Here is a 25,241-nt window from a genome sequence, read left to right as displayed (position 1 = left end):
ATTGCATTGTACTACTGCTACAAAACAAATTTCACGACAGGTCAGTGATAATAAACCTGATTCTCATACCTCAATACACTGTAATATTTGATCTGTATGAACAGTATGCAAGACAAGCTTTTCACTGTCTTGGTACATGCGGCAAGAATAAACCAAACCTAGCGCCAAGGGTCAAAAGGACTTCAGAGACGCGGTAGCACGGCAAGTTGGGCAACACTACTCCGAAGCTCGAGGCATTCCGGAGGTCAATTCCAACTCCACCTGTAAGGAATTTGGACATTCTCCCCGTGACTTCATGGTTTCCTCCAATATTCCACAGACATACTGCTTCGTAGATTAACCGGTCATTGTAAATTGTCCTGTGATTAGGCCAGTGTTAAAGAGGTGGGTTGTAGGGCAGTGTGGCACATTGGGCCAGTAGGGCCTGTTCCACACACTATCTCTAAATACATAAAGACAGCCTTACTTGCACCACTCTGACCCTGTTTAAGAGGATTGTGGGTGAGGTGTGGTACTCTCATCGCTGCCTGCAGGACTTGCCACTGCTGGAGTTTCAAAGTTCCCTACTGAGCCCACTGCCCAAAATCAGCAGCATGGGGGGAGGGGGGGGGGGAGGTGCAGAGAGAGCTCCAATTTGCCAATGCCCCTTCCTAACCAAGCGACTTCACATTAGAAAGAGGCGTCTCTGGGTGACTATAAACCTGCACTTTAGTTCAGACCCTCTTGATAATGCAAGAGGCACACTTCACTGTGTTTTGATGTACATGTGATAATTAAACTTGAATTTTGTAATGACGGAGCAATCTTACTCAGTTTTAAAATAGCAACAACGCAAACACAAAGATTATTTGCATTCAGAAGCCAGACCGTTGCCAGCAGTATCAGAATAAAACCCAAATAAATCTGGGAAGCAAGGATATTAATGTGGACCAAATCCAACACTAAATTATCACAAAACAAAAAAATTCATATTTCTGTAGCACCCATTACATCCCCTCAGCAGTACATGGTTGTAATTTTAGATCCAGCACGGTAACTGGCTCTTCATGTCCAATCAGCCTGCACCACCATGTGGCCAATTAACCTCCTAACCCGTATGTCTTTGGAATGTGGGAGGAAACCCACGTGGTCAATGTAGAAACTCCTTACAGACAGTGGCAGGAATTGAACCTGGCACTTTAAGTGTTACTTAACCACTACCAGTGCAGATACATCGCACAAATCCCAGCAAACCATCTACGTACAGCAGGCTTCCACAAATAGCAACCCGAGATTCTGCAGATGCTGGAAATCCAGAGTAACACACACAACATGCTGGAGGAACTCAGTGGGTCAGGCAGCTTCAATGGAGGGGAACAAAGAGTTTTGGACCAAAGCTCTTCATCAGGACCAGAAAGGAAAGGGGAAGAAGCCAGAATAAAGGTGGGAGGGGAGGGTTTACAAGCTCATAGGTAAAACCAGCTGAGGAGGAAGGCAGGGGCTGAAGTGAGAAGTTAGGAGGTGATCAGTGGAAAAGGCAAAGGGCTGAAAAAGAAAGGCAATACAATAACGATTGCTTTGCTCATGTCAATAGATAAATATCAGATTTAGATTGATTTACAACATGTACAGGGAAATGTAATGGTTGCATTAATGACTTACACAACTTAATGTCTGGGACATTCAAAAAGCAACACCACACATTCCAGTGTCAACACAGCATGCCCTCAACACTCAGCAGAACACAGCAGACAAGCCACTTTTCCTCCCGCACAGACTTGGGCCACAACATCATGGGATAGCCCTGTGTTCATTTAAATAATGCCACGTGGCCCAAAATCACCTGTCAGTAGATGGAGTTTCTGTTTAACGTCGCACGTGAACGGCAGCAACTCTGACCTTGTCGCAGGAGAGACGTCTATCTGTAATCTCAAGACGGACTGAAGCCTGCAGTTTGCTGACTCAGGAGAGAGCGCGAGCCACCAAACCACAAATGACACTTCCGTCCACAAGAAGAAAATCTATGTGCTGAGGGAAACAAACTGGGGAATCTGATTAACTGGATCACAACATGAGCAAGTGCAAAGACACAACAGATGGAGTTCAAAGTAAATTAGCAGGGTACATGCATGTCACCATTTACAACCGAGAGATTCATTTTCTTGTGGGCATACTGAGTAAACTCAAGAACCATAATAGAATCAATGGAAGACCGCACCCAACAGGAGGAACAAACAACCAATGTACAAAAAACAAACTGTGCAAATACAAAAGAGAAAAAAAAAAGCAATAAATAGAGAACACGAGATGAAATGACCTTGAAAGTGACTCCCATCGGTTGTGGGAACAGTTCAGTGCTGGGGCAAGTGAAAGTGAATGAAGTTATCCCCAGTGGTTCAAGAGCCTGATGGTTGAGGGGTGATAACTGTTCCTGAACCTGCTGGTGACAGTCCTGAGAGTCCGGTGCCTTCCTCCTAATAGCAACAGCAGAAAGAGAGCATGGCCTGAGTGAATGGGGTCCCTGATGATGGATGCTGCTTTCTTGCAACAGCACTCCATGTAGGTGTGCTCAGTGGAGGGGAGAGCTTTGCTCACTACTTTTTGCAGGTTTTCATTTGAAGAGTTAACAGGGGAAAGAGAATCCAACAGTGGGAGTGGGAATTGGCTTGGAACTGCTATGTCGCAGTCACAATTACACTGAATAATACTGTCAAGTCTCTATTAATCAAATTGGCAAACACACACACACAGCCACGTCAACAGTATCCAAATAGAAATCCACACATCTCACTGACCTGCCAGCCATAAGAACAGGGTCACAGAATTAAGCCGTAAACCTGTTCTGGGTGTGGGGGAGGTGGGGGGGATTTTCCAGGCAAGGATCATGCACAGATCGTACTAAGCATTTAAAAAATGACCCTGTATGCACAGGACCACTCACCACAGGCACAGCCTTTTAGAATCAGCTCTTGATCACTCCAGTTTCATTTGCAAGCCAAGTTTCAGTCGGAGCAATCACAGCAAAGCAGACGTTTTCCCAAGCTGAGTTCAGGCCTCCTGCTCCAGGCAAACCCCAGAAAGGGCGAAAGAAAAACATCCATTCTGCAAAAGCTGGAACCGCTTGCCAAGTGGGATAGCTTCTGGCCGATTACACGCACAGTGCCACATCCAGCAACATTTTACTAGGCTACAGCTGAGACCAGCTCATGAAAGGAGCTTATAAACTGACACTAATGGTACACATTCCAACCAAGTGAAGTCATTCTGTCGAATTAACGAAGGCAGGCTCTGACCCTTGGACCCAAACAACGCTGCTCTTTGGTAGCAGTGCTCATTCAGAACAATGTCTACATCCAGTAACACCGGGCCTCGCTCAATACATCCATGTCATGGTTACAATTTCTCATGCTAAGTTTGCTTCTCAAGACTTGTAGAGCATTTCTTTCTGCAGAAAGGCTTCAACCAAAGTGAAACTCTGACAAAATACAGAGAGTCTGAAATTTTTAAAATAAGAAACAGATATGATTGCTGCTACCTCACAGATACCAGTTTTTCTCAGGACCATATTTTCCCCCTTCGTTTAGTCTTTGGGCTGTGGCCAAGATGTGGTTCCAACAATCGGAGAGAAGCAGATCCTTATCTGCGAGCCAGAGGACCACACAAGTTATACTGACCGGCATGGCAGGAATAACTTGTCACACATACGCAGGCACACTCAAACATGTGCGCTGATCCTCAGGCAATGCCTGTCACCAGTGTGAAACCTCGCCATTTCCCTGCTCGCTACAAACCAAAAGAGTTAACTCTCCATTATAAGCCAAATGGTAAACTTGTCCACTGGTGTTGCCAGTGAGGAGGGCTCTTGGAGGGCAAAGGATGGGGCCGGGGAGGGGAAGTAGGGCAAGATGGTTGAGGGGTAGGGCAGTCATGATGGGCAGCAGGGTCTCAAGGAAGGAAAAGTAGTGGGAGAGGGTGGTGCAGGAGTGGAAGGAGTGGCCTATTCTGGAGAGAGGAGGAGGGGGCCGTAGGATAATAGGAAGGGGGAGTAGGGCTGGAAGGGCAAGGAGGAGGGGGAGCAGGGTTGGGAGGGTGGTAGAGGGGTCTGAGGAGTGGCTGCTGGCATTCAGGTGGCAGTAGAGGAGAGGGCAAAAGAGCAGTGCAGTGGGTAAAGAGAGGGGGATTAGGGGAAGAAAAGGTTACAGCGCAAGACTGGAAGAGTGAGGGCTCTCTGTGTTAGTCCTTGGCTGCTTCAACTGAACATGAAAATCATTGTCCTGGTGCAAGGAGACCCTGGCTTCCTCACCACAGGGAAATGACAGTGACCTGCTGACCCACTGCCTCTGGCTCTCAGAAGCACATCACAGTAGGGCTCTGTGGCCAGGGGAAAAAGCCATTACCCTCAGAGCAGAATTTGAATGGGTTCTCCACATTTCAGAGCCTGTTTGCATGTACAGTCGTCACCTCCCGTCATTAATCACTAACCCAGCAACAGCATCAACTTCGTAAGGCTTAATTAACTCTAATTATCCAAAAAAATCCAAATAGCTCACTTGCTGTTGTAGAACCAAAAACATCTGAAATGATTAGCAATGTGCCCATGAAGCCTTCTAATTTTGTTATTGAGGAAAGATTGGCACTTTCATCCCACAATTCACAATCACAGAACATCTGAGCACTTACAAAGTACTTTTAATGAAAATATGTAAACACTTGTTAAATACAAAGTAAATTTATCAAAGTACATACATGTCACCATATACTACCCTGAGATTCATTTCTTTACAGGCATTCACAGAAGAAATCAATGAAAAGCTGCACAAAATGTGGAACAGATGACAATCTGTGCAAATGCATAAACGAGTAAACAAATAATACTGAGAACATGAGCTGCAGAATCCTTGAAAGTGAGCCCATAGGTCGTGGAGTCAGTTCAGAGTTGGGTGGGTGAACTGATTGGTTCAACAGATGGTTGAAGAGTGATGGTGCTGTGAGATGCAGGTCTCCTGTATCTCCTTCCCAACTGCAGTAATGAGCACAGATCATGGCCTAAATGCTTCTGAGAGGTTTAGCAGCCTCCGAATGCAAATATGACCAGAAAAAACATGTCTGCCTTACTGGCGGTGGCATCAGTATCCAAGGTTGACATTCATCAGATCACAAGGTTGCTCTAATCTATTTGTTTGACATGCCCAAACAGATTCAGATTTATTTATTGATTACATGCACATCTAAAACAGTGAAATACATTGTTTGCGTAAACTGACACAACCCAAGGATGTGCCGAGGGCAGCCCAGCCCACAAGTGTTGCTACACATTCCAGCTGCAACATAGTGTGCACACAGTGTTCAGCAGAACAAAAGATGCCCCTTTTCCACCCAATCACACTCAGAAACAGGTCTCCAACATCAGGACAGTCTGCCTCCAGGCTTCCAACTTCACAGGCATCAGCCGATGACCTCTGGGAAAGTCAACCCATGGAGTGTGAACTTTAGGCCTCAACCTCCAGAATCACCAGCTATGGACTTTAACCTCCAGACCTGCTGAACTCTGAACTTTAACCTGTCTTTGACATCTGCACCATGGCAGCCTTTGCATTGACACCGAGACTCACCAAAGATTTTGACCTACAAGTCTCAACCACTGGACTTGCACAGACCTGGAGGATCATTGGCCCTCATGGACCAACAACCCCAGGAACTGCCAACGTGAAGGTGGAGCTTCAATGACCTCATTTTATTCCAACCTTTCCCCAGTTTTCAGAGAGAGAGCAAGATCAGTATACTTGCTGCATTATTGATTGAGTACATAACATTTCATAGAAACATTCTGTGGCACATGACTGGAAGAGACAAAATAGAGTGGATTACAGTTAACTGGGACTCAATGGGACCAGTATATATTAGCCCAATTACCTGAAGTTTCATGAAAATACTTAAGGTATAAGAAAGAAACTGAGAAACAACATATGCATTTAAATGAAACGCAGAACAAATTAGAACACTATCAATACTACTACAGTATGATAAAACTATTAGTTCCTAACACCTATCATACGAAGGAATTCATCCTTGTCATATTTTTTGGACTGTAAATGAATAAAATCAGATGCAGACACCTAGTGCAGATAATGGATTACTGTCATAAAATGACATTGACAATTGTATCCTCCAATTCGTCATTCTCCTTGTATAATTCAAGACAATTGTAGATAACTTCAAATTCTTTGTAGATCCTAACTTGAAATAGTGAAATAGCTTCACTTTCATTCCCAGGCATTTCTAGCATCTCCAACCCTGAATGCTCGAAACCGCAGTGAACAAGTCGGAATTGTCTTACTGCTCATTTCTCACCAACTACCTATGATAAATATCGCTGTTTTTTTGAACAAAGACACATTCAACCGACTCCATTTAAAAACTGCTCCAAGCATGGTGTAATGTCAAACAGCCATGCAAGTGCACATGACTGAAGCTAGTTAGAAATTGTTCTGCAACAGTTTCCTGCACCAATTAAGTGGCATAGTGTCCCAAATAAGTGAAGGGAATTCCACTCTTTTCAATTAGTTTTTGCTCTTAAAGGAGTTGTCCCAAATAAGCGGCTGTCTCTGATTAAACGATGGCCCGATGAACCAGAATCCACTGTACTTACCTTCTGAACTCCTCTGCATAATTCAAAAATAGCACCACAGAATTGAGAGAGAAATGTCTCGGTATCATATTTCATCTTGAAGCATCTCTGGCAGAGTAGCACTCCCTCAGTACTACACTGGAGTCTCAGCCTAGATCTTTGTGCTCAGTTCCACAGAGTCCTTGAACCAACCAGCAAAACCCTAATCACCACTACATTTGTTGTTGGGTGGAGGGGGAAGGAGGGAGGAATGGGGCTTCTTTTTGCTGTTGTAGTTTGTTGCTTGCTGTGTTCTGTGCTGCCCTGCTGAGCATGGCGGGTATGCTACACTGGGGCTGGAATATGTGGCTGCACAAGCCGACTGTCCCCATAACATCAAGCTGCACTGGTTGCCAATACAAACGACACAATTCAACGTACATGTAATAAATAAATGAATCGGAATGAGAGTTGCAACACTAAGACCTTTCTACACAAAAAAAAAACTGATTTTTCTGTTGAAACTCTTTTTTTCCCTGTAAATTAAGCATAACTTTGCTGCTCATTTTAAGCTCTGTGCCTGTGTGTAAAAGTACTTGTGCAGATGACAATAAAGTCGTCTTTGATCCCACAACTATTGTTTAAGACAGCTCGTCTATCGACCAAAGGGTGCCACCTAAATTGTCCAGAATGCAGTGCCCTTGGCTACAATAGAAACTATCCTCCTTTCTCTCACACTTCACAACTGGGTAACAACCTCCAAAGGGAAAAAAAATCAAACCATCCCCTTATCAGTTATATAGTAATAGAGACAGATACTTAAAATAATGGGACGATGGGCTTGTACTGTTCTACAATCTCATTAAATACAACCCAGATACAAGATATGCATCTCCACATAAGACACAATCATCACAAACAGTAACAACCTTAAAATTAGGTCACTGGCCCACTTCATGACCAAAAAAACACGAAACAGTAACAATAGCATAGCAATTAGCACAACGCTTTACAGTGATGGCTGTATAAGGTCGGGGTTCAATTCCTCCTGCTGTCTTCATGGAGTTTGTACACTCTCCCCATGACTGCGTTTCCTTTGGCTTCCTCCCAGAGTCCAAAATTCAAAGTCAATTTTATTATCAAAGTACATACACGTCACCACATACAACTCTGAGATCCATTTTCCTGTGGGCATACTCTGCAAGCCTATAGAATATTAACTATACCTTGATCAATGAAAGATCAACCAGAGTGCAAAAGACAATAAGCTATGCAAATGCAGACATAAATAAATAGCGATAAATAATGCGAACATGAACAAGGTGAAGAGTCCTCGAAGTGAGATCATTAGTTATGGGGACATCTCAATGGATGGACAAGTGAGTGTCGTTATTCCCTTTCATTCAAGAGCCTGATGGTTGTGGAAGTAGTAACTGTACAGGTGGTGTGAGTCCTGAGGCTCTTGCACCTTCTACCTGACGGCAGCAGTGAGAAAAGAGCCTGGCCTGAGTGGTGAGGGTCTAATGATGGGGCTGATTTCCTACGACAATGTTTCACATAAATGTGCTAATGGCTTGGAGGCTTTACCCAGGTTTTACTGGGCAGAATCCACTAGCTGTTGTAGGATTTACACAGGAGTTCAGGTTAGTAAGTTGTGAGCTTACTGTATTTGCGCCAGAAGTACGGTGACACTAGCAGGCTGCCATCCTCAGACTCTGTTGGTTGCCGATGCAAACAACACATTTCACTGTTTCAATATACATGTGACAAATAAAGTTGATCTTCACATCTTTAAATCAGGGGTTCCCAACCTTTATTATGCCACGGACTCCTACCTTTGACTGAGGAGTATATGGATCCCAGATTGGAAATCCCTGCAGCAAATTCTTCAGAAGGCACCACCTGATGAAACAAATGATCCTGAGTAATTAGCCGACCCAGAATGCTCTGAGCCAGATCCCAATGTTTCGTCAAACAACCTCCGCTAAACACAAACATTTGGACCTTTCAGGGTGGACAAGAGAAAAATCTCCACACTTCTCCACTTGACTTTCAATGCATCTCTGAAGTCCATATTCTGAAGAATTAGACTTTAAGGACCATTAGACATTGGAGCAGATTCAGGCCATTCAGCCCAGCAATCATGGCAGATTTATTTTCCCTCCACCCCATTCTCTTGCCTTCTCCTTGTATCCTTTGACGTCCTGACTAATCAAGAAACCATCAACCTCTGGTTTAAATATATCCAATGATTTGGCCTCCACAGCCGTCCATGGCAATGAATTCCACAGATTCATCACACACTGATGAAAGAAGTTCCTTCTCATATGTTGTTAAGGGACATCCTATTCTGAGCCTGTGCCCTCTGGTCCTAGACTCCCCCACATAGGAAACAACTTCTCCATAGTCGCTGCATCTAGGCCTTTTAATATGTTTAAATAAAATGCCGCTCATTCTTCTAAATTCCAGTCAGTTCTGGCCCAGAGCCATCAAATACTCCTCACATGTTAAACTTTAATTCCCAGGATCATTGTAAACAACTTCTGGACTGTCTCCAATGCCAGCACATCCTTTATTAGATGTGCAGCCCAGCTTACGTTAATTTTATCAGCTGAGGACACCTCTTAGAGACAGTATTTCCTTTATATCACTAGTGTTGGACTATGCTCTCCACTAGCAGCCCTGGAGAGCAGAAATGGGTTCTTTTGGTGAACTTCTCACGTGGGAAACCACGATCCCTTCTTGGGATTTACTGAGCATTCTGTCTTTGTCAGAGGGAGGCTCAGGGCAAAGCTTCTGCCCCTCACCAGGATCCACAAGGATTTGCAAATGTTTTGGTAAACCTCTGACACTCAAAGACTTGCAAAATGAGAGGAAAAATACATGGAAATTGAAAAAAATTGAGTTAAACTAAAAAAAAATTAAAATTATTGTTTAAAAATCACTAACATTTCCATTCATCAGACTCATCATTAACTTTACAAAAACATATAGCTGAACAGCACAAGCCTTCAGATCAGAACCCGATAAGGTGGATTAAAGCCCAGATCTCTAAGCCTAACTGTAGGAATCAGGTTGGGTACATGTTCTGATAAAGGGTCCGGGCCATGCCCTCTTCACTCTGCTAACATCAGGCAGGAGATACAGAAGCCTTAAATCCCATGCCACCAGATTCAGGAATAGCAATTGTTCTACAGCCTTCATATTCTTGAACTGACCTGCACAACCCTAATTCAACCTGAGCAGCAGGACACGAAGGACCACCGCTTGGACTGTCTTTATTTTTGCACTAATGCCTTGCTTTGTGTTTTTTCCTCCCTCTCTTCACTGTGCTGTACATTTTATGTACAAATTATATTCCGTATCCTCCAAGAGGACTACAACCTTGTCATAGGATTCGGGGGCTTGCGTGTCTCAATGAAAGCTATGTTGGTAAAATCAGGGCATTACACTTTGGTTCTTGGTAGGGTCACCCATGCCAAATAGGTCAGACAGTAGAGGCTGGATTAGGAGTGGCCCACTGAGGGGTTCAGCTCAGGGCCAACAACCCCAACGGGTAAACAAAATGATTACAGAAACAGCAGTGAAGAATCCTTCCATACAGACAGATGGAGGACCTTCAATGCTGCCCTAAACGCCAGCGGTGTAACAGGCAACAAGTGTTGCTTGCACCCACCTGCCTGTAATGCCGCTGCGAGGTTTTCATTGTACCTGGAGCTCACTGTATTCGAGTAGTGCCAGCCAATCCAGTGCTTTATCCAGGTCACGATGGGGTTATTTAGTGTTACCACATCTCTCATCTCACCTTGACCCTCTCATTTTGACCACTGGGGCAGCAGAGTTGCATCACGGTCATCATAACTCTATTACAGTGCCAACTTTAATTCAGGTCCCCCTGCTGCCTGGAAGGAGTTTGCAAGTTCTGCCCTTGACCGTGTGGGCTTCCTCCCACATTCCAGTGATGTGCACATTAGGGTCAGTAAGCTGTGCGAGAGCGACATTGGCTCTGGAAGAATGGCGACAGCTGCAGGCTACCCTCGGCACAATCATCACTGATTTGATTTGACACTAAACAACATGTTTCTGTATGCTTCAATGTACACGTGACATTAACCTGGAGTTTGATCCTCAAATTATTAAAATATTAATGGCATTTAATATTGTTATGACTGTGATGGATGGGTATGAGGAGAAACTGTCTAGAGCCGTCACTTAAGTCAAACTACACAAACCTCCAAATTGAATTCGGTCAGATAGCTCCCCTCAGCCAAGACAAGCAGAAGATTTCTTCAACTTATTCAGAGTTTGGACTACGAGGCCCAGACCACATTCACTGGACAGAGAACACAGTCTTAACCATGGTTAAAGTGTAGATGCAGTCTTTAAACTAGACTGGAGACAAAGCCAAGAAAGGCTACAACTGAGAGAAGCCATTGTGAACCTCTCCCATTCATTCATCCCCACTGAACCCCAGGAAAGAGACCTGAACAGGGGTCTCAATTGAGTTACTTCTTGAGTCACTCCTCACAATCTATAAAGACTGATATTAGTCCCTGGTGTGACAAACACAAAGGAGGTGAGGCCTCCCTTTTCCATTTGTATTGGGCCTGTCCTACTCTGGAAAAATTTTGGAAAGTTGTTTTTTTAAACTTTATCTTTTATATTAAATTGTCATTTGTCCTTTGATCGCTCTTTCTGGTATTCTTCGAGACCTTGACAAGCATCTGACCCTGGCTAAACAATGAACATTGTCTTTTGCCTCTCTTATAGCCAGACGAGCAGTACTCCTTAAATGGAGAGATGCAGTTCCTCCTACCCATGCTCAATGGCTTAGGGATATTATGTCTTGTTTAGATCTCGAAAAGATTCACCACTCACTTTCTAATTCGGACATAAAGTTCCATAGGGTGTGGGGATCTTTTCTCGAGTATTTTCATAACTCTCACCTAGATTGACAGGTGTTTGTTCTTTTTTCCCTTGATAATCGGACCCTACACTTCCAGTTTTTTTGACTTTTGTTTTTTTTCTGATCAGGTAGCAGGCTGCCTCCCCCTTTTTTTTATTACAATATGTGGTTCTGGGGTAATAAAAGTGTATCTGATATAATGGTTGGCTTGGAGTTGGATAGGTGATGGATTGGGTGCTTTTCTTTCTTTTTCCCTTTTCTTTTCCTTTTTTACTATGGGTGACTTGCTCATTTGTTAAGACATGTATTATTGTTATTTTTGTTTATAGGGCAATGATCCTTCTATATATATTATTTATTTTTCTTTTCTTTGTTGAAGTTTGTAGAAAATTATAAATAAAATATTTACAAATAAATAAGACTTCCTTAAGTCTTCTCTTGGATTGGACATCAGATGACAGAAAGATCTTACATTCCATTTTTATTTTAAAATTTTATTTATTTATAGCGCAGAATAGGTCCTTCGAGCTACGCCACCCAGCAACCCCCACTTTAAAACAAGCCTAATCATGGGACAATCTACAATGACGAGTTAACCTACCAACCGGTACGTCACTGGAATGTGGAAGGAAACCAGAGTACCCAAAGGAAAACCATGCAGTCACGGGGTACACGTACAAGCTTCTTACAGGCAATGGTGAGAATTATAATTTGAGAGAGAAACTGAGGAAGTAATTGGAGCAGCAGAAAAAAGACAAACCTAATCTAATCAAGAAACAGAGCAGCTTTTAAAGAACAAAGAAAATAAGGAAACTGCAATTAAACCAGCAGATAATGAGAACAGTATAGTCAGCATGGATAGGCAGTAATACCTAACCCAGGCATTTCTCACTGTATTTACAGGAAACAAAGAAATGCATATAACCATATAACAATTACAGCATGGAAACAGGCCATCTCGGCCATTCTAGTCCATGCCAAACGCTTACTCTCACCTAGTCTCACTGACCTGCACTCAGCCCGTAACCCTCCATTCCTTTCCATATACCTATCCAATTTATTTTTTAAAATGACAATATCGAACCTACCACTTCTTCTGGAAGCTCGTTCCACACAGCTACCACTCTCTGAGTAAAGAAGTCCCCCCTCGTGTTACCCCTAAACTCTCAACTCATGTCCTCTTGTTTGAATCTCCCCTACTCTCAATGGAAATTGAGATGGAAAATCCAGCAGAATTTATGAAAAACTATACATAAACAAGGACTGACAAACAAGCAATGTGCAAAAGACAAACTGTGCAAGTATAAATAAATCACATGAAGAACCTAAGTTACAATCTTTGAAAGCGAGTCTAGGTTGTGAAGTCAGTTCAGATTTGTAGCGAGTAAAGTTATCCACACCAGCTCAGGAGCCTGTTGATAATAACTGTTCCTGAAACTGGTGGCGTAGGACCCAAGACTCACATACAGCAGTGAGCAGAGACTGTGGTCTGGATGCTGTTGGTCTTTGATGGGTGCTGCTTTCTCATGGCAGTGCTTTCTAAATCTGATCAGTGGTGGGAAGGGCTTCACTTGTGATGGTGTGCCCGCCACTTTCTGTAGACTTCTCCACTCCTGGGCATCGCAGTTTCTATGCCAGGGGTGGTCTTTCAAAACCAAGGTGCATAGGAACTTCCAGTAGAGGATGGCGGATTTCTGGAACTTTCTACCCCAGGTGATCACAGGGGGCAAATCAAGCATATTTAAAGAGGAAGCAGATAAAATTTCAAAAGCTCAGGGAGTCAGCTTGCGAGTGCTATTGCAACAAAAGCATGGCAGCACCTCCTTCCACATAATTCTAAGGAGTCGGTGGAGATCTGGCATGACATCTAAAGCTTTGGCATACTTGTATAGATGTGTAGTGGTGTGTATATTGACTGGCTCCATCACAGCCTGGTATGGAAGTACCAATGCCTTTGAATGAAAAGGGAGTGAACTGGGCCCAGTACATCGCAGATAAAGCCCTTCCAACTACTCAGCACATCTACACGAAACAGTGTCGCAGGAAAACAGCATCCAGAGATCCCCATCATCCAGGCCAGCTCTTTTCTCATTGTTGCCATCAGGTAGAAGGTACAGGAGCCTCAGGACTCGCAGCAAATTCAAGAACAATTACTAACCCTACCGTCAGGCTCTCAAATAAAAAGGAATAACTACACTCTATTGCCACGTCATTGAGATGCTCCCACAACCAAAGATCTCACTTTAAAGACCATCTCATGTTCTCATTATTTATTGCTATGTATTTATATTTGCATTTACACAGTGTCGTCTTCTGCAGTCTGGTTGATCTTACATTGATTCTGTTTAGTTACTACCTATAGATTTGCTGAGAATGCCTGCAGAAAAATGAATCTGAGGGTTGTATACAGTTACGTACATGTACTTTGATAAAAAAATTTACTTTGACTTTGAGTTTCAAGCTATGGGGAACGAACACAGGAGTGGATTTGGGGCCTGGGCAGATAACCGATCATACTGAATGACAGGACAAACTTGAGGGGCCGAGCGGTCTATTCCTCTAGCATTCTTGTGCACTGTAACAAATTGCCACCTCTTCTCCAAGAATCTCATACAAGTCCCAATCAAGCAACACATTGCAGAAATATGTTAATCAGGGAGATTTTTTTATTTCTCAATTTTCTTGAGATACAATCGGAACAGGCCCTTGCAGACCTTCAAGCCACACCACTCAGCAACCCCTCATTTAACCCTAGCCTACTCACAGGACAATTTACAACGACCAATTAGCCTGCCAACCAGCATGTTTTTGGACTGTAGGAGGAAATCAGAACACTCAGAGGAAACCCACACAGTTTAGGGGAGAATACAAACTCCTTTGAGGCAGCAGCAGGAATTAAATGGAGGTCGCTGGTACTGTAAAGCATTGTGTTAACTATACTACCATGCTGGGTCCTCTTTTATACTGAGGGAACAGCCACCCTACAGATGCCTGAATGCAGCTCTGAGAAAGGAGAGACCGAACTTGGAGTATTTGAGCAGTCCTGGACGCCTACAACATCAAAAGGATTGAGGGAGTACAGAGAATGCCAGAGGGTGCTTGTGACATTATTCCCTGGAGCGTATGGGAATAAGGGGAGATTTGATAGAGGTATACAAAATTCAGAGAGAGATATACAGTGAAGATGTGAGGCTGAGGTTGGCCAAGATGAGAATTAGAGGTCATATGTTAAGGATGAAAGATGAAATTTGTAAGAGGAACCTGAGAGTGAACTTCTTCAATTAGAGGGTGGTGTGTGTGTGTGTAACGAGCTGCCACAAGTGCCAGATATGGGTTTGATTTGAACAGTTAAGAGAAATTTGGATAGGTACATGAGTGGGAGGGGTATGGAGGGCTATGGTTAGATGAGGCAGATTAATAGTTCAGCATAGACTAGATGGGCTGAAGGGCCTGACTATGACTAAAGCAGAACCACAAGTTCCAGTCACGTACAATCTGTCCACTCCATTACCAGCACACTGCGGCAGGTTTTCTGCATTCAAACCTGAAACGTTCATCAACCTCACAAGCATTTCCAGTGTAGAGACCCTGGTAGTCCTCTACAGCTCTATCAATCTTAAACATCAGCGTTAAAAATAAATGAGCACACCAACATTGCAGCCCAATGCAAAACTTTTCTGACTGATATAAAACCAAGGCATGCTTGTCTAAAACAATCAGTGCTAAGCATGTTGTTAGGGTCCATGTACTGTACTCACACATGCTGTACTGCACAAACTAATGCAAAAATTTTCAGATCAAGTTCACCTTCTCAGTGAATTATTCGCCTTGCATAACTCTGCCATGGTCAGTCCCAAGCTCGGCTGTGGGAGGAGGAGCATTGGGCATGAAGCTAGCAACCCCATCTTGTAAAAACACAGCTACAGAAATGCCAGAAGCTTCAAAGACCCCATCCCTCAGACAGAGGGGAACTTTGCTTGGAAGATGTATGAAGTTTTGTAGTGAAAGCCAAAAGTCCATGGAAGTACAGGATTGATCAAACTTCTATCATCCAGGACCACCCCAGACAAAGGACACTGGTGAGCTGCCAATGCCTCAGTAGGATGATGGGGCTCAAGAAGAAGCATTTCCCCTTGCACAATCCCCTGAATTTTCACGCTTATCCAATTGCAACCTTCCTCACCCGGAGTATTCCAAAAGAATCAAAAGTAAATGCTGATTGGAGTGTGCTGTCTGCCCATTAGCTCCTACAGACTGCTCCCTCGATTAGAGTATTTATAGCATGGGTTCTCAACGGACCCTTTGCTTAATGGTATTGGTCCATGGGGGGAATAAAAGGTTGGGAAACCCTGATCTATAGGCACCGATCAAGTGGGCAGTCAGAAATACTAATACAAACGGGCATAAGTTTAAGGTAATTGCAGGAAAGTATGGGGAAAATGTCAGAATTAGGTTTTTTTAAATTACACAGAGTGGTGAGTGCCTGGTACCCCTGGCAGGTGTGGTGATAGAGGCAGATATATGACTTTAGATAGGCACATGGATGATAGAAAAATGGAGGGCTATTCCGAGGGGAAAGGTTAGATTGATCTTGGAATAGGTTAAAGGGTAGGCAGAGCATCATGAAACTTCATCTTGGATGGTCCAAAGCCTGGCTGCAAAAGGAGCATTGGCCAGTAAAAGCTGATTGAGTTCAAGAATCGAGAGGTAATGTTGCAACTATACAGGACCCTGGTCAGACCCCATTTGGAGTACTGTGCTCAGTTCCGGTCACCTCACTATGGGAAGGATGTGGAAACTATAGAAAGGGTGCAGAGGAGATTTACAAGGATGTTGCCTGGATTGGGGAGCATGCCTAATCAGAATAGGTTGAGGGAACTCGGCCTTTTCTCCTTGGAGGAACAGAGGATGAGAGGTGACCTGATAGAGGTGTATAAGGGCTGAAATGGCTAGCACAAGAGGGCACAGGTTTAAGGTGCTTGGAGGTAGGTACAGAGGAGATGTCAGGGCTAAGTTTTTTACTCAGAGAGTGGTGAGCACATGGAATGGGCTGCCGGCGATGGTGGTGGAGGCGGATACAATAGTCTTTTAAGAGACTTTTGGATAGGTACATGCAGCTTAGAAAAAGAGGGCTATGGGTAAGCCAAGGTAATTTCTAAAGTAAGTACATGCTCAGCATAGCACTGTGGGCCAAAGGGCCTGTGTTTCTATGTTTCTAAAAACCCAGAGCTTCAGAAACGCCAAAGACGTCATCCCTGGGAGAGGAAGAATCTTTGCCCAGAAGATGGGCTGTACCTGAGGTCAACTTGAAAGACTAGTCTAGGATAGAGGACTCTGTCCACAGCCTATGTCCCATAGGGGCAAGTACAACATCGGCGGGCTGAAGAGCCTGTTCTGTGCAGCGATGCTCTATGTTCAACAGATTATTTAAAAAACATTGAAATCCAATATGGTTATTCAGCCTGAGACGGATTCTACTACAGAGAGCACATCAACCTTTGTTCTGGACAATGTCGAGTGCACACCCATCTAGGCACCAAAACAAACTGTTTTGCTGAATGACCAATGTCTCTGGGATCCTCAATCAGGTTAGGGACCAGAACTACCCACTGTACTGGCGAACCAAACTGACAGACCTGCGGACAGCGGCTTGCCATGAGTCAGGCTGGTCTTCATTGCTTCGTTCAGGGATTGGAGACCCTAAGCTATAGGAGCAGAATTGGGCCATTTGGCCCATCGAGCTAATACGCCATTTCAGCATGACTGATCCATTTTCCTCCCAGCCCCAACCTCCTGCCTTTCCCCTGACCAGTCAGGAATAGCAAGCACTGCTGTCTTCCGCAGAGCCTCGCACTACACACACCTCAAGCAACCGGTTCAAGTGTCACCAGACCAGCCCCAGTGAGGGGCAGCCTCCCGCATGCAGAAGCGCCGTGTCCGCCTCGCCGTCTCGACAACATCGTCCGCGGCGCTACATCAACGCAAATCTATCCCCTGCTGTCGGAAACGGCGGCTGCAGCCGCTCCCACTCCGAGACGCTCAGGAGCAAGACAACTTAAAAAAAATCCTTCTCTCTCTCTCTCAGCAACGCGGCTGGACACTGCAAACCACCTTCTGCAAGACCGGGACGGCAGCAGTTCTCAATGTAACCGGTGCATGGGAGAGAAACAGAAAATCCTTTCTAAACGCAAAGCTCCTCCCCGTTTCAAGTCTGAACAGAAATGCTTTGAAACCTCGCCTCCGCCTGTCACTTCTTTTTCACGCTAACCATTCTGCCACCGCTCATTTGATCTCAGCAGCTTTGGAAATGAGTCGGATTAGTGTGGGGGGAAGAACATAGTGTTAGAATTGGAGTGGTCACTTACCTAAACTGGCGGCCGCAGGGACAGAGGAAGAAACCAGAGTCGATGAAGAAACGCGTCGACCCCCCCAAACTTCTCCGAGCTGCAATCATGAAAAAAAAAACACAGCGAAGATAAGCACCCCGGTTCAGCCAAGTCACCAATTCCCCGTACGATCGTTAACAGCACAGCCCGGACAGCCACACGAGCATTACTGTTACTGGGCTGTGCAGAACTTCCTGTTAATGATTGAAAACCCCTCCCTCCCTCCCTCCGTGGTGCCCGCCCCAGCAAAGCGTTAACCCTTCGTGGGGTCCCTTCGCAAAGCGATCGCAGATAGCGTTCCCGCAGTGCCCGCGGTTTGGAGACCACAGACTTAGAAAGCTCAAGTAGTTGCACCTCCGCGATAGATGCGCCTCTGGGTTTTTAGCAACCACCCCTTCTCCATCTGAGGCTTCGATAATTGCCTCTCTCCCCGGCGGCTTAAATAACTACCCCTCTCTCTCCATCTGAGGCTTCGATAACTGCCCATCCGAAGCTTCAAAACCTGCTCCTCTCTCTGTGAGCCTTTATTAATTGCCCCCTCTCCATCTGGGGCTTCAAAAATTGGGCCTTCAACAACTGCCCCTACCTCTCTGGGCCTTCAATAACTTCCCCTCCTAATCTGGGGCTTCAAAAACTTCCCCTCCCAATCTGAGCCTTCATAACTGCCCCTCTCTCCGTGGTGCTTCAATAATTGCCTCTCTGGGGCATCAGAACTGCCCCAAATCCCGTCCTCCCTCACCAGATGCCCACTAAATGCACTTGATTCTGTTTTCAGAGCTAGATCTAACTAAGTGCCATAGAGTCATAAGGTACAGAAAAAGGCCCTTCAGCCCAACAGGGCCATGCTAACCAAGATTCAGACTCAGAATCAGATTTATTATCACTGACCAATGACCTGAAGCTTGTTGCACAGTGCAAAGTTACTATGAACTTAAATAAATACCTAGGGCAAAAATTACTGAGGTAGTGTTGTTGGGTCCATGGACATTTTGGAAGTCTAATAGTGGAGGGGAGAAGATGTTTAAAAAGCTGAGTGTGGGTCTTCAAGCTTCTGCACCCCCTCCCCAACAGTAGTAAACAAGCATAGTTCAAAGCTCAAAGCAAATTTATCGAAGTACACACTATGTCACCATACACTGTTCTCCCTGACATTCACTGAACAAAGAAACACAATAGAATCAATGGAAAACTACACCAAAACTGACAAGACACCAATGTGCAAAAGAAGAAAAACTATGCAAATACAAAAAAAAACAAATGATAATAGAAACAAATAAAAAATATTGAGAACATGAGTTGTCAAGTCCTTGAAAGTGAGTCTGTAGGGTGTGGAATCAGTTCAGTGCTGAGGTGAGTGAGGTTGGCCTTGCTGGTTCAGGAGCCCGGTGGCATGTCTCAGATGGTGATTCCCATCTGAGCCAGTCCCATTTCCCCACATTTGACCCATAGCCCACTAAATCTTTCCTATCCTATCCAACTACATTTAAAATCATTTTAATGTACCTGCCTCAAACACTTCCTCTGGCAGCTCATTCCATATACCAACCACCCTCTGGGTGACAAAGATTTGGAAGCCACAATTCCCTCTTCAGAATGCACCTCCTGTCAGAATGAAAGCCTGTTCATCATCCCTGAGCCTATCTTATTTTTTTATTGTTAGTAAAACGCACAAATATATAATGTAGGTTATCCGCAGACTGAATTAGGCCATTTGGCCCATCGAGTCTGCTGCACCATTCCATCATGGCTGATTTATTTTCCCTCTCAACCCCTGTCTTTTCCCTGTAACCCTTGATGCCCTTACTAATTAAAAACCTGTCAATGCCTGTTCTAAATATACACAAAGACTTGACCTTTACAGCCACCTGTGGCAATGAACTCCACTGATTCACCACCATCTGGTTAAAGAAATTCATACTCATCTGTCTAATTTCTTTTACTCTGAGGCTGTGCCCTCTGGTCCCAGACTCTCCTACCACCGAAAACAACCTCTCCATATCCACTCTATCTGTAACTAGGTTGACTATAGTAACTGTTTCATGCCCAGAATCACTCTTGCCCATTTCCAACACGAGCACATTGTTCCTTAGATGTAAGGACTAAAACCGCTCACAATACTCCAAGTGCGGTCTGACCAATGCCTTATAAAGCGTCAGCATCACATCCTCGCTTTTATATTCTAGTCCTCTGGAAATGAATGCTAACATTGCATTTGCCTTCCTTACCACTGACTCAACCTTTAGGGAATCTTGCATCAGGAATCCCAAGAATCCTTGCAGTTTCAATCTCAGAATTTGTTCCCCATTTAGAAAATAGTCTACATCTTTATTCCTTCTACCAAAACGTATGATCTACACTTGATTCCATCTGCAACTTATTTACCCTTTCTCCAACCTATCCAATCCAAATCATTAGCATATAATGTGAAGAGTACTGGATGCAACCAGGACCCCTGCAGAACACTATTAGTCATCAGCAGCCAACTAGGAAAGGCCCCATTTATCCCAACTCTTTACCTCTGTCACTCAGCCAATCTTCTATCCATGGTATATCTTTCATGTAATTCCATGGGCTCTTGTCTTATTAAGCAGCCTCATGTGTGGCACCTTGTCAAAGGCCTTCTGAAAATCCAAGGAAACAACATCCACTGACCCTCCTTTGTCTAATCTGTTTGTTATTTTCTCAAAGGATTCCAATAGATTTGTCAGGCAAGGTTTCCCACTGAGGAAACAATGCTGACTTTGGCCTATTTTATCATGCACCTCCAGTACCCCAACACCCCATCCTTAATAATGGACTCCAACATCTTCCCAACCACTAAAGTCAGGTTAACACAACATCCCTCATTCCTCCCTCCTACCCACCCAAATCCAGAGTCCTCCAACCCCAGGTCAGGTAATACTCAGCCTCTAACAGACTCATGGATTTGCAGACATTGGGATTTCACTTCCCTACTGGACTTGCAGAGACTCACCTACCCAGGTTTCCACAGACTTCTGATCAACCATTGGACCGATCTTTGCTATTGACCCCAAGACTCACCAATGACAAGGAATTCCACAATCTCTCCACTTCTGGTGTGGAAAAGTAGACCCTCAAGTCAATTTAAATCTTTCCCCTCCCACTTTGCACATGTGCCCTCTGGTTATAGACTCCCCTATCCCCGGGAAAAAGACTGACAATCCATCTCATCTCAGGAGCTGATCTGCCTCTATAAATCATCTTTCACCCTCCTTAGCTCTTGAGGAAAGCAGTCCCATCCTATCCAATCCCTCCTTATAACTGAAGCCCTCCAGTCCAGGCAACATTCCTCAGAATCATCTTATTTTTATTAGGCATACAGCATGGTAACCAGCCCAACAAGCCTGCACCGCACAACTACACCCACGTGACCAATTAACCTACTAACCCGTACGTCCTTGGAATGGGGAGGAAGCCGTGGCACCAGGAGAGAATGGACGAACTCCTTATAGACAGCGGCTGGGATTAAACCCGCAATTCAGCAACAACCTGAATGCAAGAGGAACAACCAACATTAGCAAATCTGCTTAGTGAAGAGATTCGCTTGATTTCTTATTTTATTTTAGTTATTTTTATTTAGGGATACGGCACGGTAACAGGCTCTCCCAGACCAATGAGCCCTCGCCACCTGACTACATTCTCGTGACCAATTAATCTAGTAACCAGTACATCTTCGGATTCTTTACTGTGAATCTGTGTTCATCCTCATGCCAGCCCTGTCATTCTATTAAGTGAAGTCAAATTTATTGTCATTTAACTACATACATATACTCTATACTGTCAAACAAAACCAGGGTGTAAAGCACAGTAGTACACATAACCCAGATATAAAACACAGTAACTGGAAGTAAGAATTAAATCTACAAATTAATTACACATAGATACACAAAGTTAAGTGCATAAATTAAATATTGTAGGGTGCAATACAAATTATCCAGTGCCACTTTGAATGTGATGCAGCAGGGAGGTCAGAAGCCTAAAGGCCTGGGGAAGAAAGCTGTTTCTTGTCTTTATGCATCACAGTCCCCTACCTGATGGTAGAAAGTCAAAGAGGATACCGGAAGATGGGTGAGATCCTCGACAATGCTCCTGATAAATGCCCCTGAAGGATGGTAGGGAGACCCCTATGATCCTCTCAGTTGTTCTCATAGTCAGTGCAACATCAATTTTTCTTTCTTCTATTTACAGATACATGTTTTTTAAACCTAGTTTCTGCCCTTCAGGATGTAATATGTGAAGGGTCCTTCATCTGTCATTCACAAAGAGGTGTAACTACACAGTGAGAAGGGGGAGAGTTTGAACGAGATTTATATAGGAAGGCTGGTTTTACACAGGGAGTGGTAGATGTTTGCAACGCTCTTGCAGGGGAAGTGGTAGAAACAGATATGATAGCAACATTTAAGAGACACTTAGATAAACAGACAGGAAATAGAGCGATAGAGATCATAGGTAGGCAGATGTGCAGTTTAAATTGACAACCTGGTCAGCACAGACAGTGTAGGCTGAATGGCCTGTTCCTGCACTATGCTTTTCCGTGTTCTAAGCTGTTACTTTACAAATAATGTTCTCATTTGTATCTCAGACTCAGAATTCAATTCAAGTTTAACTGTTAGTTAACCATATATGAATACTTTAAACAGAGCCAAATGAGACTGTGTTACTGCGGGGTCAAGGTGCAGAACACATTACCAACCGTCACACAGAGTAAAAACACACAGATCACAATCAGAATCAGGTTTTCATATCAAAGCATACGTCGTGAAATTTATGGTTTTGTGGAGCAGTACAATGCATTTATAATAAAACCTGTAAAATACGATGTGTGTGTATATCTATTTAATAAGTCGTGCAAAAGGAGAAGCAAAAAGCAGTGAGGTGGTGTTCATGAGTTCAATGTCCATTCAGAAATTGCATTGCTATCTGTCCAATGAACATACGGATCTGTTTATTTATCTCTTTATTTCTTGTATTTGCACAGTGTGTCTTCTTTTGCATATTGGTTGTTTTTCAGTCTTTGTTTATGTGTAGCTTTTCACTGACTCTATTGTATAATTTTGTTCTACTGTGAATGTCCACAAGACAATGAATCTCAAGGTAGTATATGGCATTGATAATAAATTTACATTGAATGTAGATATATTAAGGGAAAGATGGATTTTATTGAAAGACAGAACAGATATAAAGTTTGCCAGAAAAAGCCGGATCTCCCAGTGGCCACACATTTTAATTCCACGTCCCATTCCCATTCTGATATGTCTATCCATGGCCTCCCCTATTGTCAAAATGAATCCAAACTCAGGTTGGAGGAACAACACCTTATATACCGGCTGGGTAGCCTCCAACCTGATGGCATGAACATTGACTTCTCTAACTTCCCCTTCTTACCCCATCCCTGACATATTTAGTTGTTTGCCTGTTTTCCATCTCCCTCTGGTGCTCCCCACTACCCCTTTCTTTCTCCTGAGGCCTCCCGTCCCATGATCCTTTCCCTTCTCCAGCTCTGTATCACTTTTGCCGAACACCTTTCCAACTCTTAGCTTCATCTCACCCACTCCGGTCTACTCCTATCATTTCGCATTTCCCCCTCCCCCCTCTACTTTCAAATCTCTTACTATCTTTCCTTTTGGTTAGTCCTGACAAAGGGTCTCGGCCCGAAACGTCGACAGCGTTTCTCCCTATAGATTCTGCCTGGCCTGCTGTTGTTCCAGCAGCAGTTTGTGTGTGTTGTTGACAGATATAAAGTGCTGATGGCTTTATTTGCTCCCATGTACACTGAAATGTACATGGGAGCGAGTACATGTGGGGGGAGGGGAGAGAGAAACACCAGGCAACAGGTGAAACCTAGAGGGGGAGGGATGGGAAGTTGATTGGTGAAAGAGACAGAAGGCCGTGGAAGAAAGAAAAAGGGGGAGGAGCATCAAAGGGAGGTGATGGGCGGGCAAGAAGATAAGGTGAGAGAGGGAAGAGGGGATGGGAAATGGAAAAGGGGGAGGGGTTGGGGGCATTACCAGAAGTTTGAGAAATCAATGTTCATGCCATCAGTTTGGAGGGTATGCAAACAGAATATAAGGTGTTGTTCCTCCAACCTAAGTGTGGCCTCATCATGACGGTGGAGGAGGCCATGGATGGACATATCGGAATGGGAAGCAAAATTAAAATGGGTGGCCACTGGGAGATCTTGCTTGTTCTAGGGGACAGAGTGTATTTTTCTCCTCTTTTAACAGTATTTAAAACACAATTTCTTTATTGTGAATTTCTGATTTTCCCCTAATGACTGTTCACAGCACTGTGCTCAAAATTACCCTTTAGTTCTTGGGGATTCCAAGGTAAACTGGAGAAGTTAAATTGGGAATCCTGGTCAGCATAATTCTTGTCAATGCCAAAATGGTGTTATTGGTTTCCTAAACGAGCTGCACAGCCAATAAGGAAAGGTCAGAGATCAGCAGCGACATTTGTGATCACAAAGGAACTGCACCACCCAGACATGCTCTCTTCTAGTTACCACCATCAGAGAGAAGGCACAGGAGCCTGAGGACCCACACTCAATGTTTCTTCCCCTCTGCCATCAATATACAAGCTTCAAGTTTATTTATAACGTGGACATTGAAACACCCTCCAAGAGGACCACAACCTTGTTGTAGGGGTTGGAGGCCTGTGTGCCTCACTGACCCAGTGAGTCATGTCGGCTGGAGTCAGGGCTCTGTGCTTTGACTCTTGGTAGGGCCATCCATGCCAATCAGGTCAAAGGGTAGAGGCCAAACTAAGAGTGGTCCACCGGTCCTCCACATTCCAGGGTTCAGTTCAGGGCTATCAACCCTGACTGGTCAAAAAACAGAAACAGCAATGAAGAATCAATCCTTCAATATCTGTGTGCACCCAAGGACAGACAGGGACGGAGGACCTTCATTGCCAACCTAAACACTGGTGGCAGAATGGGCAGTTAAATAAGTAAGGACATTGAAACATACAATCAAATGCATCAACACACACAAACTGCTGCTGGAACGCAGCAAGCCAGGCAGCATCTATCAGGAGAAACACTGTCAACGTTTCGGGCCAAGACCCTTCGTCAGGACTAACTGAAAGGAAAGATAGTAAGAGATAGTAGGAGGTGGAGGGGGAAATGCGAAATGATAGGAGAAGACAGGAGGGGGTGGGGTGAAGGTAAGAGCTGGAAAGGTGATTGGCAAAAGGGATACAGAGCTGGAGAAGGGAAAGGATCATGGGACGGGAGGCCTCAGGAGAAAGAAAGGGGGAGGGGAGCACCAGAGGGAGATGGAGAACAGGCAGAGTGATGGAGAGAAAAGAGAGAAAACAAAGGAGGGGGGAAAAAAACTAAATA

At 44.2% G+C, this 25,241-nt stretch overlaps 1 protein-coding gene across 2 annotated transcripts in view; it reads right to left on the bottom strand.

Moving 5' to 3' along the window:
• ndst2a (N-deacetylase/N-sulfotransferase (heparan glucosaminyl) 2a) overlaps window positions 1-25,241 on the bottom strand; it is a 501,430-nt gene that overhangs the window by 199,605 nt on the left and 276,584 nt on the right. For both annotated transcript variants that reach the window (XM_059946764.1, XM_059946765.1), the window contains exons 4-5: window positions 21,288-21,388; window positions 17,858-17,936 (exon numbers count right to left, since the gene is read on the bottom strand). The gene's annotated coding sequence lies outside the window, so the exon portion shown is untranslated. The remainder of the gene's footprint in view (window positions 1-17,857; window positions 17,937-21,287; window positions 21,389-25,241) is intronic.

This window comes from Hypanus sabinus, chromosome 21 (genome assembly GCF_030144855.1).
Source record: "Hypanus sabinus isolate sHypSab1 chromosome 21, sHypSab1.hap1, whole genome shotgun sequence".
Taxonomy (NCBI): Eukaryota; Metazoa; Chordata; class Chondrichthyes; order Myliobatiformes; family Dasyatidae; genus Hypanus; species Hypanus sabinus.
This window is presented reverse-complemented; position numbering and strand designations above follow the sequence as displayed.